General features: G+C 45.5%; 1 protein-coding gene across 3 annotated transcripts in view; it reads left to right on the top strand.

Annotated features, from left to right (window-relative positions):
• LOC143927536 (laminin subunit beta-2-like) overlaps nucleotides 1–22,225 on the top strand; it is a 169,809-nt gene that overhangs the window by 56,692 nt on the left and 90,892 nt on the right. The window lies entirely within an intron of this gene.

A 22,225-nucleotide genomic window follows, 5' to 3' on the forward strand; every position in this document is an offset into this window, starting at 1 on the left:
CTTATTAAAATTCTTTTCGTATCTTATTCCGAACAGTTTTTTTTTATCTCGTAGGAGCAGGGCAGGATGGGACAATGAGAACTGTGGAAGACAGCATTTTCCTCCATCCTCAGGAAATTCTGACTCATTTCTCCAATATTCACACGGAGGAGAAAAACATATTTGTTGGCCAATTATTTTGTTGGAGAAAAATTATTTGTCATTAGGAAAAAAAAAAAGTTGGAATAACTTTGTTTATTTAAAGTTATCTTTCACAAATTTTAGCTTGCAGTTTAATGCCTCTCCAGTATTATTGAATTATTTTGGTATTATCAGCCATAGGCAAGTATGGCCAATTAGCATTGCCTCGCATGGGCCATTTAGGGGCTAGTGAGATAATGAGAGTTTACAAGCATTGGAATTGCTTGTTATGGCATACTGAGATTTTATAATAAATGGGAAAGCTTTGGGTAAATTGGTTTTCCTTTCTATGGAGTGCAGGAAAAGAGCCTTTCACTGGAATGGAAGAGTCATTTGGACGGTGCTTTAGATTACAGGGAAGTACACCTATATTTTAAAGGGCGGTCTATGGGACTCCTTTTACTGAGGACATGCAGTGACCCAGCTGCTGAAGACCCACAGACTGCCCTCTATTTCAACATTTTACGACCTACAGAATTATGGTACTTTCTGTAAAGAATCATGAAGCCATCACTACCCCAAGGGGGTTCTGGGATTTCCTGGAAGAGTTCAGTAACCAATCAGGAGAATTGCAGAAATTCTGGAGGATTTGGCGGCACAGTGGTGTAGTGGTTAGCACTCTCACCTAGCAGTAAGAAGGGTTGCTGGTTTAAATCCCAACCACGACACTACCTGCCTGGAGTCTGCATGTTCTCCCTGTGCCTGTGCGGGTTTCCTCCAGGTACTCCGGTTTCCTCCCACATTCCAAAGACATGCAGGTAGGTTAATTGGCTTCTGTCCAAAATTGGCCCTAGTATATGAATGGGGACCTTGGATTGTAGGCTCCTTGAGGGTAGGGACCAATGTGAGTGTGCAATGTACAGGGATAAGGACAATTGTAGACACTCACTCAGGTTGGACTGGTGTCTTTATTCAACCTTACTAACTATGAAACTATTACAGAAATGATCTAGTACCTAGTTTTTCTCTAAGCTCTTGTACACACGGTCGGACATTCCGACAACAAAATCCGTCAGATTTTTTCTGACGGATTTTGACCGAAACTGATGTTGCATACACACGGTAGGACAAAGTTGTCGGAAAATCCGATCATTCAGAACGTGATGATGTTCGTTCGTTACGACGGGACTACGTTGCTGCTAGTAGCTAATAGCTTTGGTCTCATAATTTGATCTGAGCATGCGTGCCACTTTGTCCAATCTGAACTCTCTACAAACGATCAGACAAGGTCCGATCGGATCGTGTTGTGGGAAAATTTTATATCCAGCTCTTAAACTTTGTTGGTCAGACATTCCGACGGAAAAAGTCAGATGGAGCCCACACACGGTCAGATTTTCCGACAACACGGTCTGATCGGACATGTTCCGTGTGTATAAGGGCTAAGAGGAATCCAAGACTTTCTGTGAGTAAACATGAAGCCAGTGATACCCCAAAGGATTCTAAAGCTGGCCATAGGTGGTGCGAATTTTGGCCAGTTTCTGAATGGGCCAGTCAAAACCGGCCACATCTTGGCCAACATTCTTCAGCTGAAAATTGATCGAACAGCATCTGCATCCAACCAGACGCAGGCACTGTTGGAGTATTTTGACAGCTGGTGTGGCCAGCTGTCAAAATACAATAGCCGCAGTTGGAGATTCATCCATCCACATGTGGGGAAGTGTAGCGAGGTGTGGCTGCAGTAAACACTCAGAGTTGCATTTTTATTTATGTAAAAGTTCAGAAATTCACAATCAGCGGGAAGGTGCCAGACCAGGAACACTCAGAATGCAAAAGTGATATGTAACAGAGAAGGTCTCAGGCATGGTGCCCACAGCGTTTGTCTTGAAGGACCGAATGCAGCCTGGCTGAGGAGGTGCCCAGGAAGGTTGGTGTTTCCCTATCCTTTTCCCTACTACTCTGGAATCTCTCCCTGCTGCTAATCACTGTTATTATCAGAGAGGTGACACTACTCACTTGCAAATTGCACGCCAAACCTTGGGGACAGGGTCATAAATAGGTTCTGCCTGACCTAAGATGGCTGCCAGAGTCACATGGGGAGCAGCATCCAATTGAATAGCTTGACCCAAAAAAACATAGAGGAACCATGTTTCTCTTGACTTCCCCTCCAACTACAATGCTGCTGCGATCAAGCGTCACCTACAGTGGGGAAAATAGACTGCACCTGCCTACATGTGCAATGTAGCATGGTTGGAAGAATTTGATAAAATTTGTTAGAAAAAGTCTATATGTGTATGGCCAGCTTAAGACTTCCCATGAGGGAACAGGAAGCCAGAACTGCCCCAGAGGATTCTAGAATATCAAACGAGGAAAAGGGAAGGCAGTGCTGCCCAGAAGATTATAGGACTTTCCATGAGGGAACAGGAAACCAGTAGTGTCCCCAGAGGATTCTGGGAAATTCAAATGAGAAAGCATAAAGTCAATACTGCATCAGAGTATTCTGGAAGTTTCCATGAGAACATGTTTGAAGGCAATCCAAAACTTGTCCTGCCCATGTGTTAACAGAGAGGAGGGTTGCTAGTGTGCCACATTGTTGCAAAATCATGGTCCTGGTTTCTCCTATCAGGCCATTGACCTTGCCAAGTGCATCCCTCAAAGGAGGAAGTACAAAACCTCATTTACTAAGCTCTTTGCAAAGTGCACAGTCTATTTGCATTTAATAAATCAGCCCCAATGTGTCCAGTAATACCTGAGAGGATCCTGGAACCTCATGTAAGGAACAACGTATCCAGTAATAATACCCCAGAAGATCCTGAGACCTCTTGTAAGGAACAATGTATTCAGAAATACACCAGAGGATCCTAGGACTTCCTGTAAGGAACAATGTTTTCAGAAATACATGAGAAGATCCAGAGACCTCTTGTAAAGAACAATGTATTCAGAAATACACCAGAGGATCCTAGGACCTCTTGTAAGGAACAATGTACTCAGAAATACACCAGAGGATCATGAGACCTCTTGTAAAGAACAATGTATTCAGAATTACACCAGAAGATCATGAGACCTCTTGTAAGGAACAATGTACTCAGAATTACACCAGAAGATCATGAGACCTCTTGTAAGGAACAACATATCCAGTAATACCTTAGAGGATACTATGACCTCTTGGAAGGAACAATGTATTCAGAAATACACCGGAGGATCCTGGCACATCATGTAAGAAGCAATGTATCTAGTAATACTCAGAGGATCCTAGGACCTCTTGTAAAGAACAATGTATTCAGAAATACACGAGAAAATCTTATGACCTCCTGTGAGGAACAATGTTTTCAGAAATACACCCGAGGATCCTGAGACCTCTTGTAAGGAACAATGTATTCAGAATTACACCAGAGGATCATAAGACCTCTTGTAAGGAACAACATATCCAGTAATACCTCAGAGGATCCTGGGACCTCTTGTAAGAACTAATTTAACCAATGGTACCCCAGAGGATCCTGACTAGTGATGGCCGAACGGTTCGCCCGGCGGTCGTTTCGCGGCGAATTTCCGACTTTCGCCGTCCGCGGGTTCGAACGCCTTTTTCCGTCGTTCGCCCCGGCGGACTTACGTGTTTAATGTATACAAGAACTTTAACCTTTCGTGACACGTTTATCATGTGTTACAGGACAACCAATTGAGACATGACAGCTCATGGACACTTGGACATTCCCCCTAACCTATAAATACACCCGATCCGGTGGCCATTTTACATTCTTTCTTCTGTCACTGTAGGGAAAGGATCCTGTGTGGAGTAGGGACAGAGAAAACGCTAGCTATTTGGTACACAAAAGTTCTTTTCAGGACTGGTATAGGTGTTAGGTCAGCAGCCTGAGTTTCTTTTGTCAGTTTAGATAAAGGGACAGAGCGCTGTATGCTGCTATTTTAGGGACAGCTCAGCCAGATTAGTCTTTCTTCATCATCATCATCATCATCATCATTAGCTGTTACTATCAGGTCCACAAAAGAGCTGTTCCAGCTAATCGTTCCAGCCTACTCTTTTTTGCCAATTTGTATAGGGACAGGCAGGAAGCAGTGTGTCAGGCAGTGAGGATAATTTTAAAGACTTGCTGTTACTATTAGTTCCACAAAGGTTCTTTTCAGGACTGGTATCAGTGGTACGGTAATAGGCTTGTACACGTATAATATTCTTTCTTCCAAATATAGAAAGAATATTATACTTGACTGCTGCCCTTCTGCTGCAGTCTGCTAATCATTCACAACTCACTTGTTCCACAAAGCTCTTTATCAGGACTGGTAACTTGGTCTGTCTAGGGTGCTACGGTACATAGGCTTGGGTGCGGTACAGTCTGCTGTTCTGTAAGGACCGCTATCGGTCCACAATAGATAGGGTTGCCGTGCACTACTGCTGACCGCTGCCCTATACTGCAGCAGTCCTTCAGCGGTATAGGGACTGACGCACAGTCTGCTAAACACTAATACACAACCTGCTTGGTCCACAAAAGTTCTTATAAGGACTGGTAACTTGGTATAGGGTGCTACGGTACATAGGCCTGAGTGCGTTACAGTCTGCTGTTCTGTAAGGACCGCTATCGGTCCACAATACATAGGGTTGACGTGCACTACTGCTGACCGCTGCCCTATACTGCAGCAGTCCTTCAGCGGTATAGGGACTGACGCACAGTCTGCTAAACACTAACACACAACCTGCTTGGTCCACAAAAGTTCTTATAAGGACTGGTAACTTGGTATAGGGTGCTACGGTACATAGGCCTGAGTGCAGTACAGTCTGCTGTTCTGTAAGGACTGCTATCGGTCCACAATACATAGGGTTGCCGTGCACTACTGCTGACCGCTGCCCTATACTGCAGCAGTCCTTCAGCGGTATAGGGACTGACGCACAGTCTGCTAAACACTAATACACAACCTGCTTGGTCCACAAAAGTTCTTATAAGGACTGGTAACTTGGTATAGGGTGCTACGGTACATAGGCCTGAGTGCGTTACAGTCTGCTGTTCTGTAAGGACCGCTATCGGTCCACAATACATAGGGTTGCCGTGCACTACTGCTGACCGCTGCCCTATACTGCAGCAGTCCTTCATTGGTATAGGGACTGACGTACAGTCTGCTAATCACTAACACACAACCTGCTTGGTCCACAAAAGTTCTTATAAGGACTGGTAACTTGGTATAGGGTGCTACGGTACATAGGCCTGAGTGCGTTACAGTCTGCTGTTCTGTAAGGACCGCTATCGGTCCACAATACATAGGGTTGCCGTGCACTACTGCTGACCGCTGCCCTATACTGCAGCAGTCCTTCATTGGTATAGGGACTGACGTACAGTCTGCTAATCACTAACACACAACCTGCTTGGTCCACAAAAGTTCTTATAAGGACTGGTAACTTGGTATAGGGTGCTACGGTACATAGGCCTGAGTGCGTTACAGTCTGCTGTTCTGTAAGGACCGCTATCGGTCCACAATACATAGGGTTGCCGTGCACTACTGCTGACCGCTGCCCTATACTGCAGCAGTCCTTCAGCGGTATAGGGACTGACGCACAGTCTGCTAAACACTAACACACAACCTGCTTGGTCCACAAAAGTTCTTATAAGGACTGGTAACTTGGTATAGGGTGCTACGGTACATAGGCCTGAGTGCAGTACAGTCTGCTGTTCTGTAAGGACCGCTATCGGTCCACAATACATAGGGTTGACGTGCACTACTGCTGACCGCTGCCCTATACTGCAGCAGTCCTTCATTGGTATAGGGACTGACGTACAGTCTGCTAATCACTAACACACAACCTGCTTGGTCCACAAAAGTTCTTATAAGGACTGGTAACTTGGTATAGGGTGCTACGGTACATAGGCCTGAGTGCAGTACAGTCTGCTGTTCTGTAAGGACCGCTATCGGTCCACAATACATAGAGTTGCCGTGCACTACTGCTGACCGCTGCCCTATACTGCAGCAGTCCTTCATTGGTATAGGGACTGACGTACAGTCTGCTAATCACTAACACACAACCTGCTTGGTCCACAAAAGTTTTTATAAGGACTGGTAACTTGGTATAGGGTGCTACGGTACATAGGCCTGAGTGCAGTACAGTCTGCTGTTCTGTAAGGACCGCTATCGGTCCACAATACATAGGGTTGACGTGCACTACTGCTGACCGCTGCCCTATACTGCAGCAGTCCTTCAGCGGTATAGGGACTAAGAGTTTTGTCACAGGGTGATTTAAAAAATGACAGGCAGAGGAAGAGGCAGGCCCTTCCGCAGGGGTGGTAGGGGTAGGGCAGGAGCAACAGCCTTGAGCCAAAGTGGGAAGTTGCAGAAGGTGCGTTCAATTACTTTAAAGGACGCACCAGACTTGGTTGAGTGGCTCACTCAGCCTTATTCTTCTGCACCCTCCTCATCCTCTCGATCTGCACCCTCTTCTTCACTCTCTGCTATGTGCACCCCCAAAGACACTACCACCAACAACACCACCACCACCACATACCTTCCGCTTGAGTGCAAATGGGGGCCTTCATGCTCCAGTGTTTTAATAGGGACCCCCGTATAAAAAGCATGAGGGTCAAGGACCAGTACTGGGTGGCAACGTACTTAGATCCCCGGTACAAACACAAAATGGCGGAAATGTTACCGCCGTCGCAGAGGGCTGTCAGAATGCAGCACTTCCAGGCCTTGCTTCGAGAAATGCTGCATTCTGCTTTTGCGTGCGCTGGCAGAGGAGCAATTCCCACTCCCAGAGAAGGATTTGCGGGTACCAATCCAACAGCGCCTGCAAGAAGAGGCCGGTTTGAAGATGTGTTGGTGACTTCGGATATGAGGTCATTCTTTCAGCCGACCCATCGACAGGTGTCATCCGGATCCAGCATCAGGGAACGCCTAGACCGTCAGGTGTCCGACTACATTGGGTTAACGGCCGATGTGGACGCTCTGAGGAGTGATGAACCCCTAGACTACTGGGTGGGCAGGCTTGACCTCTGGCCAGAGCTTGCCCAATTTGCAATCGAACTGTTGGCTTGCCCCTCATCCAGTGTCCTGTCCGAAAGGACGTTCAGCGCAGCAGGGGGGATTGTGACCGATAAGCGTACTCGCCTAGCTCACGACAGTGTTAACTACCTCACATTTCTAAAAATGAATGAGGCATGGATCTCGGAGGAATTCAACACATGTGATCAGTAGACCATGTATATGTCTATAAACAATTTTTGGAATCAAGCACACAGACCTTCTTAATTCATTTGGCTCACTTCCCTGACCCAAAAAAGCACACCGTACTATATGCCCCTACCCTCCTCTTTGAAGAGGTTGAGCGGTGTCATATTTCTACTGGGGCTGCTTATTATGAGGGGTTCCCACCATCCCTGTGCTGTGCTGACTTCCTCCTGGGTGTTCTTATTATGAGGGGCTCCCACCATCCCTGTGCTGTGCTGACTTCCTCCTGGGGGTTCTTATTATGAGGGGCTCCCACCATCCCTGTGCTGTGCTGACTTCCTCCTGGGGGTTCTTATTATGAGGGGATCACACCATCCCTGTGCTGTGCTGACTTCCTCCTGGGGCTGCTTACGGTGCTGCTGTCAGCGCTGTATGTCACGGAGCTGCTGTCAGCGCTGTATGTCACGGAGCTGCTGTCAGCGCTGTATGTCACGGAGCTGCTGTCAGCGCTGTATGTCACGGAGCTGCTGTCAGCGCTGTATGTCACGGAGCTGCTGTCAGCGCTGTATGTCACGGAGCTGCTGTCAGCGCTGTATGTCACGGAGCTGCTGTCAGCGCTGTATGTCACGGAGCTGCTGTCAGCGCTGTATGTCACGGTGCTGCTGTCAGCGCTGTATGTCACGGAGCTGCTGTCAGCGCTGTATGTCACGGAGCTGCTGTCAGTGCTGTATGTCACGGAGCTGCTGTCAGCGCTGTATGTCACGGAGCTGCTGTCAGCGCTGTATGTCACGGAGCTGCTGTCAGCGCTGTATGTCACGGTGCTGCTGTCAGCGCTGTATGTCACGGAGCTGCTGTCAGCGCTGTATGTCACGGAGCTGCTGTCAGTGCTGTATGTCACGGAGCTGCTGTCAGCGCTGTATGTCACGGAGCTGCTGTCAAGCTGCTGTCAGCGCTGTATGTCACGGAGCTGCTGTCAGCGCTGTATGTCACGGTGCTGCTGTCAGCGCTGTATGTCACGGAGCTGCTGTCAGCGCTGTATGTCACGGAGCTGCTGTCAGCGCTGTATGTCACGGAGCTGCTGTCAGCGCTGTATGTCACGGAGCTGCTGTCAGCGCTGTATGTCACGGAGCTGCTGTCAGCGCTGTATGTCACGGTGCTGATGTCAGTGCTCTGTATTACGGTGCTGCTGTCAGTGCTCTGTATCTCCTGCACCCTCTTGTTTGCCTACCCTGGTCCCTGACCTTCCCTCTCCTCCATTGCCTTCATTAGCTCCATAGTCCTGAATTGTCAGAACAATTTCCCAAATAAAAAAAAAATGCTTGTAGTTATCGATCCCAAATTCACCTCATACATGTATTATGCTATTGTCCAGGTGGTGGGACTACGTGCTACCCCCTAATAATTACCCCGTGGCCGCAAATTCGACCTAAAGGTTTGCGAAATTCGCCTCCCATTGAAGTCAATGGAGCCCGCGGCGAACGGTCGTTTTCGCGAACGTTTGTGCCCGTTCGCGTTTCGCGTTCGCGAAACGTCCCGTCGGAAGTTCGTCCATCACTAATCCTGACACGTCATGTAAGAAACAATATATATATAGTAATACCTCAGAGGATGCTATGACCTCTTGTAAGGAATAATGTATCCAGAAATACATCAGAGGATCCTGGCACATCGTGTAAGAAGCAATGTATCTAGTAATACCTCAGAGGATCCTAGGACCTCTTGTAAGGAACAATGTATTCAGAAATACACCAGTGGATCCTGGGACCTCTTGTAACAAACAACGTATCCAGTAATACCCCAGAGTATCTTTGGACCTCTTGAAAGAAACAATATATCCAGTAATTCCCCTTTGGATCCTGGACCTCTTGTTAGGAACAACAACTCCAGTAATACCCCAAAGGTATTCTTGGACTTAGTAGAGTTTACTTCCCCCCCTCATAGAATGTTATCCTATGTTAAACATCATATAGTGTGCAGTATATAGGATGTGTATAGTATGTGTCAAATTAGAACTAACACTTGTGCAGCATCTGGCATCCTTCCAGGTAGAACGCTAATGCAAAGAGAATATTGTTCTTTTACAGAAGAGAGAAAACAGGTGTGAGGCGGCTGTAAATCCGTGACGGATTTTTCACGGAAATCAGGCTGGCGTGCGCCAGGACATTAGCTGGTCTGCATACCAGTGCCCACAGTTGCTGCCCGCTTTGGCTTTATGAACACTTGTTAACATATCGCAGCTGATATATGAAAGGAAACATGTCATTATATGTGTCTGTATTAGCCGAGTGGGATTCACAGCCCATAATACCCATCATGTGATGACATAGATAGACTCTGTTTTGATGCATGAGGGATTCCTATTAGAGTCAGTCTATCCAAAATAGTTTTAACAGATTAATAAATGTTCACTAATTTTATAATAGGGGCCTCAATGTAAGAGTTCCCCCGCAGTGAGAATTGTGGGGTCTGTCATTGCTGGCTTATTTTTGAAGATGCTATTTACTTACCCTTATCTGGATTTAAAGTAGTATTACACCATCAGCAATTTTACACATTGACTACATTAATATATCTATTCTCCAGTAAACTTTTTGTTAAAGTTCTTACACCAGCACTTGCAATTTTCAATTCTGATGGTTCCTGTTTTCTCAGTGCTGCTTCCTTGAACTTCCAGTCTTCACAGGAAAGAGTTAACAGTGGACAGTGCGGTCTCCAGCCAGTCTGTTAGCTTGGCGAAAGGAGGAGGGGAAGCAGAGTGCCTTGCCTACCTAGGCTGTGGGGCTGTGTGTTTCTATTGGTGCACACAGCGCGGGGAGACACAACTCTATTCCCTGCATACAAGGGTGCCTCCATAGGACACTGCAAGACAAAGGAGCCACCCTGAAACAGGAAACCTGAGACAGCGGTCGTGGCTTAAACCTAAACAGGAACATAGGCAAGGAAGATAAAGAAGCTGCATACAAATCAGCTGCTGGAAGTGATGAAGACTTTAAAAAGAGTTGCATCGCCCTGACCTCCAGTAAAGCTCTGTTTGTAGAGATCTTCCCAACAGAAAAGCAGCAGTTGGAAGACGGTAGACCTGTGGGTGAGGCCAGTTGGTTGGTACCCAAGATGCAGGAAAGGCAAAACAAGGCTTAGTAAAATGGTTATTATCCAGTTATTATTTGGCTAAGTGAAAGTAACAAATAACAGGCGGAGAACAGCGACGAGGTATTTTCCTAACGGTCTCAAAGCAAGCTGGTAACAGCCTCTCACTGACAAAAGTGTCACAGGTGTAGAAATTATCAGCAATGTTCTGGCCCAGCAGAATAGTCGCAGCATTTATAGCGTTACCTTGATAAGGCTTGCGTTACCGGTGCAGCATCTGATTGGAGAGGGGCAGCTATTTGGCGGGCTGGCGGCATAAGCTGCACTTAGCATACCGATGGCCCGCTCCTTGTCACAGCTGTAAAGTCCAGAGATGGTAGAGCCAGTGGAGATGCCCTATTCTGTCACTCCTCCTTAGGAACCTTTCCCTAGGCCTAAGTGCTCTGTCTCTAACCAGTGTGGTTCCTATCCCTTTCCTATCCACTTTGCTAATGTGCTCCAACTGCTATTTATTAGCATCGCTCTTACCAAAGAGGGCCACAAAGGTCATCCAGTGTTGTAGCATACAATTAGACCACTGGTGACACCTATGGAAGATTCAGAGGAATACAGGTCCTCTCATCCTCCTTTCCTTCTGTACAACAGTTAACAACACAGCACCAGAGGCCTACAGACCCCTCTAGGACACATGAGACACAGACCATGGTCATCACCGGTCCACAGGACAGGGATCTGGGGCAGAATATCACTACTGTACGCACATTTGTTTTCCACTAATTGGCACCAAGGAGCACTGCCTTCTCCCTGGCTTTCAGTAAGGACGCTTTTGCTATTTATTAGCTCTGACCTTCTTTTCCATCCGTTGCAGTAAGTGCAAAGTGGACACTTATGATAAGTCTTCTGCTGCTTGGCATCAGTCATCACTACTTAGAAATGTCCAGTTGTCTTTTCTGGACTCGAGATCAATTGAAGTCTTAGCCCTTGTACACACGGTCGGAGAATCCGTCAGAATGTGTCCTATCGGACCGTGTTGTCGGATAATCCGACTGTGTGTGGTATGCATCGGACTGATTCCGTCGGAATATCCGTCGGACCCAATTTTCCAACTTGTTGGAAATATTTTCCGACCAACTGGTTCGATCGGACATACTCCGATCAAGTGTAGAGAATTTTGATCGGACAAAGTGCCACGCATGCTCAGATCAAATTCCTACATCAAAGCTATTGGCTACTAGCCTGAATGTAGTCCCATCGTAACGAAATTACATCATCACGTTCTGAATGATAGGATTTTTCGACAACTTAGTCCGACCGTGTGTATGCAACAGTTTCGGACAAGATCCGACGGACAAAATCCGACGGATTTGGTTGGCAGAATGTCCAACCGACTGTGTGGCAAGGGCAAGCACAGTGGTGTAGTGGTTAGCACTCACACCTAGCAGTAAGAAGGGCCGCTGGTTCGAATCCAAACCATGACACTACCTGCCTGGAGTCTGCATGTTCTCCCTGTGCCTGCGTGGGTTTCCTCCGGGTACTCCGGTTTCCTCCCACAATCCAAAGACATGCAGGTAGGTTAATTGGCTTCAGTCAAAAAAAAAAAATTGGCCATAGTATATGAATGGAGACCTTGGATTGTGGGCTCCTTGGGGGTGGGGACCGATGTGAGTGTGCAATGTACAGGGATAGGGACAATTGTAGACACTCAGGTTAAACTTGATGGACTGGTGTCTTTATTCAACCTAACTAACTATGAAACTATGTGTGTACAGGGGCTTACCCATTGATAACTTCCCACCTTCTCAGTCCCAGGCCCAGCTACCACTACAACGCGTCAACACTATTAAATACCTAGGGTCCAGGATACACGTATCCAGATCCCCAGCTGCTTACATCTCTCTCAACATCGAGCCTCTTTTCTCCCTTATTAAATCCAAAATACAAACATGGGCCCGTCTACCTCTGGGTGTATGGGGCCGTATAAACCTATCAAAAATGATTCTGTTGCCCAAAATACTATATATCTTATGGCATACTCTGCTCTACCTACCTCTGAAATACTTTAAATCTCTGGAAGCCCTCCTCAAGCCTTTTGTCTGGGGGACTAACAGACATAAACTTGCTTGGTAAACACTTAAGAACCCAACTGACCTAGGTGGCAGAGCCAGGGCCGTCTGTAATACTGATTGGACCCTGGGCAAAACTTTTCTTGGGGCCCCCCGATGCAGTTTTGCTCTTCACCTGCTCGGAGACATACAATAAATAGCAGCTAGACTCAAAATCAGTTTTCTGAATCCAATCAGGCAGCTATTGTGATTGTTTGCTTAGGTTACAGTGTATCATTACCGCTCACTGACTGGTTGCTAGAGGTTACAGCACATGATTTCTGCTTGTTGATTGGTTGCTAGAGATTACTGTGATTATGACCTCAGGGGGCATGATATACATATCAAGTCCGCCGGCCGCCGCTATTTACATATAAATGCTGCCACTATGTACATATGAATGCCGGTAAATTACATGTAAACACATAGTCTGCAGGTGAGTCATCTGTACACAACAATAGGGCAGAGCATTAGTAGCAGCACTTCACACTCAGATATTGGGACACAGAACACGACCAAAACCTCAAGGGACGAGAGAATTTAAACCAGGATAGTTGGAAAGTATGAGGCAGCTGCTTTGGGCCCCACAACGATGACAGGGCCCAGGGCAGCTGCCCCTTTTGCCCTGCCTTAAAAACGGCCCTGGGCAGAGCCTCACATGATTGTAACCTATACTACATAGCATCCCAGTTATCCCAATTATTCCACATAGACAAAACAAATAGAGACAGATTCGGTACTCGTTTGTGCCTAGCCTGGGCGTGGCGAACCCGGGATCCGCTATGTGCAATAGCAGTGAGTTCCGGGGGTGCTGAATCAGGGGTGAGACAGAAAGACCCTATTGTATCATTATAGGTGCATATGGGATCTCGCTTCTAACAAACTAGGGATACCACAATATAATGATTATACTCCACTATGGCATAACAAACTCCTCTCTGAATTCCTCCAGATACGGAATGCAGAGGTCTGGGGCACTCAGGGAATATACCATTTACACCACCGCTATCAGATGGAAATCTCAAGACATTTGATTCACTTTGCGAAGAATTCACGATCCAGAATCACATGTTTTTTCAGATTTTACAGGTCCGGCATGCTGTCCATTCACAATTTCCACAATCCATTCCGCAACCTACCCCCAATGCCATTATGGCAGCAGTTAAAATTACAGACCCCCAAAAATTGATATTGACTTTTTACCGTATGCTTTCTACCCCTAGTGTATGATCTTAAACCCCGCTGGGAAAGGGAGGTAGGACCAATGGAGGATGAGGAATGGGATGAGGCACTGGAGTCCTGCAAGGCTGTATCTCCTAAGCTCTCGGACAGACTATCCCAAATTTATATACTACATTGAGCATATGTCACCCCCTGAGAGTGGCTAGATATAAACGTGGGCAGTCTACCTCTTGCTTAATGTGCAACCAAGAGGTGGGCACATTCTTCCATCTAATTTTGCCCTGCCCCAAGATACAGGGCCTTTGGACACAGATTGTGGCCTTTCTACATGATATCATGGGTTCCCCTCTTTCTCTAGACCTGAAACAGTTACTACTCAGGATATTTCCTGATTCTATTGATAAATATACAAAGATATTCCTCCATGAAACATTGTTTTCGGGGGCCAGGAAAATTATTGCTAGACAATGTATGAGACCTCAATGTAAGAAGAAGGTGCATAAAGAATTTTGGTTTTGAGCTGGCTGCACACCCCGCATATAATTCTACAAAATATACAATGGGTTCCCCTTGGAGTTTTTAAAGAGGAGGGCCGGTTTTGAATTTTTTTTTTTTAAAAGTCAGCATCTGCAAACACTGTAGCTGCTGACTTTTAATAAGCACACTTACCTGTCCAGGGCGCCCGTGATGTCGGCCGCCCGAGGCTGACCCATCCCTCAGTCTCGGGTCCCGGCGCCGCCATTTTGGGTAAGGGAAACAGACAGTGGAGCCTTGCTGCTTCACTGCCCGTTTCCTACTGCGCATGTGCGAGTCGCGCATCGCTTTGTGAATGGGACGCGCTGTGTTTTGGGACACACAGTTCCCAGAACACAGCGCGACCCATTACCCAGAAGACGCCGCACGGAGGAGAGAAGAAAGAAGATCTCCGCGGAGGAGGAAGAGGCAGATTAGGATGATGTGCCTAGCAACAGGCATTTCTGGTAAGTAAAAAAAAAATTAAAATTTAATTTTTTTTTTTTAATGATTTTTTTTCTAATTTTTAATGTATTTTCTTTTTTCAGGGTGGCCCTCCACTTTAAGCAGCAATAAGAAACAATGATAGATACAAATTTGATTATTTTATTAATCCAAAAAGCATTGTAGCCACAATGATTTAAAATTCAAGCTTTGGTATACATTATTTGAACAATTGGATGGATGGGAATACATACATCGCTTAATACATAAATCATGTGAAAACAGTTACAACAATCTTCAAATTATTCCATAGAGTTAAACCATTTGATAAAAAGCACCCTGCTACCCCGCTTTTTATGAAATTGTTTAACTCTATGGAATAATTTGAAGATTGTTGTAACTGTTTTCACATGATTTATGTATTAAGCGATGTATGTATTCCCATCCATCCAATTGTTCAAATAATGTATACCAAAGCTTGAATTTTAAATCATTGTGGCTACAATGCTTTTTGGATTAATAAAATAATCTCATTTTTATCTATCATTGTTTCTTATTGCTGCTTAAAAACCCCAAGGGGAACCCATTGTATATTGTGTATGGGACCTCTACCTCCCAACTTTGCTGATTGGAAGGTGGACGTAAACCATACCCAACCCTACAATAAATTCTTATACATTAATAGGGGATGCCCAGCTAAGCACAATAACATCTGGGACTGCTGGCTACAAGAATCAGAAACCTGCATGTGAAAATAGTATGATTCCTTAGAAATATAGCCTTTGAAGTATGTTTATATTATATCTCCTAAATTATGAAGAGTTCAACGTTTGTACCCTGATAGAATTTTTTTTTAATTAATACAAAATAGTTGGAAATCTACATTGTATCGGCAATGCATATGTCGACCCTTATGTAATGGATGTATTGTACACATAACATGCAAGAATAAGGTGTATGCACAAGTTGTTTACTAAAAACTTTTGTTCAATGGAAGAAATGTCCAATTGTCCACTATAAACCAGTGACCTCAAGTGTGTCTATTCCATGCTGGTCAGAGGAACCTAGGCATCTGGGGCCCTGGAAGCACCAGAATTTCAAAACAGAAGAGAACAGGTTAAAGGCCCCTTTCACACATGCGGATGATATGTCCGTATTTCATCCATCCATTTGCGGATGAAATACGGGCATACATTCATCCCTATGGGATAGCGGGTGTCTGCGGATAAACATCCGCAGACACCCGATTTCCTCCGCCTCCGCAACAGTCCGATTCTGCAGATGGAGGAAAATCCTATTTTTCTATCCGTCTGCAGAGCGGATCGGATGAACACGGACACACGGTCCGTACGCATCCGATCCCCATAGAGGAGAGCGGAGAGCTGACAGGGCGGTCCCCGCACAGTGTGCGGAGACCGCCCTGTCCGCAGCCAGCTCAGCGGGGACAACGGAGCGATCCCCGCTGAGCGAGCGGATCATCACGGGGCGGATCATTACTGATCCGCCCCGTGTGAAAGAGGCCAAAGGGTCAGTCCACCCAACAGCGATATGTTTATTCTATTACTTGGGGACTCTGCACGGCTGCTGTGCTCATTATGAAGAGCTCCCGCTCTTCGAGCTGAATTTTGTTTATACTATGGGAAAAGCTGCAGGAGGACCTCAGGTGGGTGTGAACACCCAGAACTCCTAGGTAGGTGAGAACAGAGTCGGAGGTTATGGTAGGCACAGCTTATTGTTTGAAAATCCCAGTCATATCAGAAGTCAGGGGTCAACTCAACCCACAGGGTTCCATCCATGTCTAAAATATCAGTTTTGGCTAAACTTTAACACCAGTAAATTTGAATATTCCCCTCTTAGCCCTTGTACACACGATTGGAGATTCCAACTGTGCGTTTTGTCAGATATTCCGACTGTGTGTGGTCTGCATCGGACTGATTCCGTCGGAATATCCGTCGGACCAAATTTTCCAACTTGCCGGAAATATTTTCCGACAAAATGCTCCAATCGGACATACTCCGATCATGTGTAGAGAATTTCCGATCGGTCAAAGTGCCACGCATGCTCAGATCAAATTCCTACATCAAAGCTATTGGCTACTAGCCCGAACGTAGTCCCGTCGTAACGAAATAACGTCATCACGCTCTGAACGATCGGACATTCCGACAACTTCGTATACAACAGTTTCGGACAAAATCCGACGGATTTGGTTGTCGGAATCTCCGACCGTGTGTACAAGGGCTTAGACCCTTTCATGGAAGGTCAAGGCTTGTGTGCAACCTATCACTGGTAGAGATCACATGAATGGACCATGTATTAAACTCTTCATCTTAATCCGATTTGTCTATCATCTGCAATTGCCTTGCGTAAATCTCGCTCATTAAAGAGAGTTTGTCTGAAATGATCTTCTCTAAAAAAGCAGTTGGACTTCATCCAGGGGATTTCTGAGTTTAGCCTTCCTTAACTTGTGTTTTTCACTCTCCCATCATCAGCTTAGCTTCAAAGGGAAGAACACTTTAATGTCCTGTTATTTCCAAAAATATTGGGATTACATGAAATATAAATGTTGCACTGAGATGCAAGAATGTAAGCTTATTGCAAAGACTTTTAAGAAATTCTCAAAATAATACAATTCATTCCCAGCATTTGTTGGTTGGCACATCTTAGCTCCCTTAGCAGGGCAGCTGTTAGAAATCATGGGGCCCATACAGCCTACCTGACTGGGCCACCCTTCCCCACGAACATAAAAGTAAAAATACACAAAAATTATTATTAGCGGAAGTGGTGGCTGGTGAAGTTTTAGGATGGGGGGCACCAGACTTCGACCTTCCTTTTTGACCCCTTCCACTTCTCATAAGCCCCACCCCTTATAGAATCCACCCACTCCTTCCCCTGTATTCCACTTGCGTCCACCCATAGTCTCAGGAGTATACAGCTCAGCATCACAGGACAGAGTATACAGCCCCAGAATCACAGAACAGGAGTATGCAAGCCCCAGCATCACAGGACAGAGTATGCAGCTCAGCATCACAGGACAGAGTATGCAGCTCAGCATCACAGGACAGAGTATGCAGCTCAGCATCACAGGACAGAGTATATAGCTCAGTCTCACAGATCAGACTTTACAGCTGAGCCTCACAGATCAGGGTATATAGCTCAGCCTCACAGATCAGGGTATATATCTCAGCATCACAGACCAGGGTATATAGTTCAATGTCACAGATCAGGGTATATAGCTCAGCCTCACAGATCAGGGTATATAGCTCAGCCTCACAGATCAGGGTATATAGCTCAGCCTCACAGATCAGGATATATAGCTCAGCATTCCAGATAAGGGTATATAGCTCAGCATTCCAGATAAGGGTATATAGCTCAGCTTTACAGATCAGGGTATATAGCTCAGCATTACAGATCAGGGTATATAGCTCAGCCTCACAGATCAGGGTATACAGCAAAGCATTACAGATCAGGTTATATACCTCAACATCACAGATCAGGGTATATAGCTCAGCCTAACAGATCAGGGTATATAGCTGAACATCACAGATTTGGGTATATAGTTCACTATTACAGATCAGGGTATATAGCTTAACATCATAGATCAGGGTATACAGCTCAGCATTACAAATCAGGGTATATAGCTCAACATTACAGATCAGGGTATTTAGCTCAACTGAACTGACTGAGGGAAGTGTGTGCGGAGCGGAGGGGCGGCTGGTGGCTGTCAGACAGCCAGCTTACTCAGCTAGGACTTGGAGTAGAGGAGAGGGAGACTGAGCATGTGTGCCCCCGACCCAGAGGTACTGGATGATGTACTAATTACGTGATCCTGCACAGCAGAGCCACCTTGCTGCCGTATATGTAAGTTATACAGTCTGCAAGTGGTTAATAAAAATTTCTGTGGCTCATTCACATAGGTGCTGTGGTCTGTACAGTGTGATTCAGTGTTTTTTTTTTGTAAATGTGGCCATTGCTGTGTGCAGGCAGCCTGTGATACATTATGGCAGCGGTTCTCAACCCATGGGTCGTGACCCCCTGGGGGCCCGTCTCGGCCAGCAAGACGCCACGTTCGGGAGAGGAGAGACCATGTGGAAGTGATGTTCTGTCACTGCCATCTTGGTACACTCGTCCGTAGTAAGGCTACAGTCAGATGTCAGCAAGTGGACATCTTTTTATACCCACAAAGTCTTGCATTTTACACCTATTTTTACCTGTAAACTGAGCTTATATACTATATGAGGCTTATATAGTATATAAGTTCATTTTACTGGTAAAAATAAGTGTAAAATTTAAGACTTGTGGGTGTAAAAAGATGTCCGCTTGCCAACTTCTAACTGTAGCCTTACTGCGGAGGAGTGTACCAAGATGGCAGCGAATGAACGCCACTTCCCTTTCCACATTAGACAGGGTTGCTGATTCTGATGGAACACCTGAGTAAGCGGTAAGTCAGAGACAAATTATTAAAAACATATTAGTACTGTGTGTCACCGGCCCAATCAATCAATATATTGTATAGCACTCAAACACAGTGATGAGCCACCACCTTCTGAATTGTGCACTCCATACCAGAATACGGTATAATAAGGGCCTGATCAGAACATCGGTTGTTCAATCACTGTTGTTGTTCAATGTTCAATTTGTACTGGTTACTCCAAAGATGCCTCAGCAGATCCAGTGGTATGTATTCTCCACCCATATACTCATACAAGATAAAGTGCCATTATTGCGCAATATTCCAAAAAAAGATCATTTATTTAGCTTAAAACATAAACAGATGTACACTCACATGATAGGGTGTTGTCACCATCGCTCCACTAGCTTCAACATGTTTCGCATGAAATGTGCGTCATCAGGAAGTGTTGAGGCTAGTGGAGCATCTCTGATGTCACATCTGGCCCCTGACCCGCACCGAAAATGAGGCTTGGAACACACGCCGGCTTCTAAGCATGTAAGTTGGATTGCTGGATAGACTTGCTGGATAGACTTAGTGCCGGTCTAACAACACCCTATCATGTGAGTGTAAATCTGTTCTTGTTTTAAGCTAAATAAATTATCTTTTTTTGGAATATTGCGCAATGGTGGCTCCTGCATATCAGATATTTATATTTCGATTCATAACAGTCGCAAAATTACAGCAATGAAGGAGCAACGAAAATAATTTTACTGTTAGGGGCCCCTACAACTTTTATCAAGGGGTCACGGCACTAGGAAGGTTGAGAACCCACGGTGCTAGTCCATCTAATGCCCCGTACACACGAGCGGACTTTTCAACATCCAAAGTCCGAAGGACCGAGTCCGTCAGACTATCCGATCGTGTGTGGGCTGCAACGGACTTTTGATTCGCCAAAGTCTGACGGACTTTAGAAATGAAGCATGCTTCAAATTTTCCCGAAGGAACTCCGCCGGACCCGGTCCCCTTCGAAAACTCCGCTCGTGTGTATGCTACTCCGACGGACTAAAACCGACGCTAGGGCAGCTATTGGCTACTGGCTATGAACTTCCTTATTCGAGTCGGGTCGTACGTCATCACGTTCGAATCCGTCGGAGTTTAGTGTGATCGTGTGTGGCCAAGTCCGTTCGGCCGAAAAGTCTGTCAGAACTCCGTCGGAACTCCGTCGGAACTCCGGCGGAACTCCTTTGGAAGTCTGTCGGACATAAGTCCTCTCGTGTGTACGGGGCATTACACTCCCCTCCCCCAAGACTGACACTGCTGCTGTCCAAAAGTGCCCCCTGTGCTCCTTCATCCAGAGTGGGGCACTCTGCAAGTCGCAGCCTTATTCAGGCAATGGCACCGTTCCAATCGGTGCGACGCCGACTTTGACATGCCGCACTGATTTGCAAAAGTCGTTTCTGCACTACTTTTGTTGATTTCGGGCGGGACTTCAATAGACATCCGTGCATGAAGTCACTTCAGATGTCACTGAAGTGCGGCTTTGAAATCGTACGATTTCAGATGAAGCTGCACAATTTCAAAGCCTTAATTAGCACTTTATATTTATTTCAAGCATGCAGCACTTTATTATGTTACTTATCCATATAGGTTTTTGATCTATCAATCTTTAGTTTGTGGAGCACGCTGATTGCAGTATACTTTTTTATTTTATTTTATACATATTTTTTTTTGTATTGATTAACCCAGCTTAATTAGCACTTTTTATTAATTTATTCAAGCACGCAGCACCTTATCATGTTACTTATTCTAATAGCACACTTTACAGAGCATTAATAATATCAAGCACTCGGCACCTTTGCAGGAATTTGGACACGGGGTATAACACATTTTTCAAGCACGTAACACTTTATTTGGTATTTTGCCGCAGTGTTGCTAGTATTGCTATATTGTTTACATTACACTACTGAGGCACTGGGTGAGAAGTTAATTACAGCGCAGCATTTGTATGTTTTTTTTTTCAATTATTCTTTAGTGTGGATCGCTTATATTATGCTTGCAGCTTAATTATTCAGTTATTTCTCAGTCATTTGTATTTCAACATCCATTTTTTTGCGCTTTTGTATTTTTTTCATCACAATTTCAAAGCCGCAATCAATGTTAAGTGGAACTGCCGTCTGCTCACATAATTTGTAATAAAAACATCTTTGCCATTCTGAAGCTTCCCTCCAACCACTTTGTATATTATTTTATATATACTGTAATTCTGTACTTGCCAAATATGCTGCAGAAATCTCCCTCCACTGAGTCTGGCTGCAGCCATTTTAACTGTGGGCAGCTGAAGCTGCTGCCTGTTCACTTCCTGGATTTACTAAGACACACAGAGGCACACCTCCAGCTCTGCAGCTCTTATTGGCCCTCTTATGACTCCTCCCCCCTCCCTTCCTGAAAAACTCTCTGGAGAGAGAGAGAGAGCTGTGCGTGATGTCATAAGCCTAGGCTAATGACCAGACAGGAAACAGGAAGTGGGCTGTATATGGTATTTACTGGCAGAAAAAAAACAAAAAACGTTTTACTATCCAAAGTTAAAACAACAACAAGGGCAGAATTTAATAGATGAAAAGATGAAAAAAATGACTGAAGTTCCTTAAAGTGGGGTGCCCCTAAAAAAATTAAAAGTCAGCAGCTACAAATACTGCAGCTGCTGACTTTTAATAATCGGACACTTACCTGTCCCAGGGTCCAGTGATGCGGGGGAATGAAGCCCCCCCCTCGTTCCCCGCTCCGCTCGCGGCTCCGTCATTCGTACTGTGGGCACCCGGCTGTGGCTTCACAGCCGGGCACCCACTGCGCATGCGCGAGCGGCGCAGGGCGCCATGATACGCCGCACAGTCATCTGGGACACGTGACAGGTCCCAGGTGACTGTGCGGCGCAAGGGGAAGTAATGTCACCAGCCCGGGCAAGGAAGAAGGCAGACTATGAGGCACCCCCTAGCAACAGGTATTTAGAGGTGAGTAAAAAAAAAAATTCCAATTATTTATTTATTTTTTAAAGAATTTTAAACACTTTTTTATTTTTTGGTGGCAACACCACTTTAAGAACAAGAAAACAAATGCAGACACCACATCTAATGATTGGTAGGCTGCAATATATAACATTTTTGGTATCAGGTCTAATACCGCTTTAATGATGACTTGCCATAAACCCCCCATAAATGAGAAATAACCG

The sequence above is a fragment of the Lithobates pipiens genome, unplaced genomic scaffold (assembly GCF_037356315.1).
Source record: "Lithobates pipiens isolate NorthernLeopardFrog02 unplaced genomic scaffold, aLitPip1_a1.2 Scaffold_23, whole genome shotgun sequence".
In the NCBI taxonomy this organism is placed as follows: domain Eukaryota; kingdom Metazoa; phylum Chordata; class Amphibia; order Anura; family Ranidae; genus Lithobates; species Lithobates pipiens.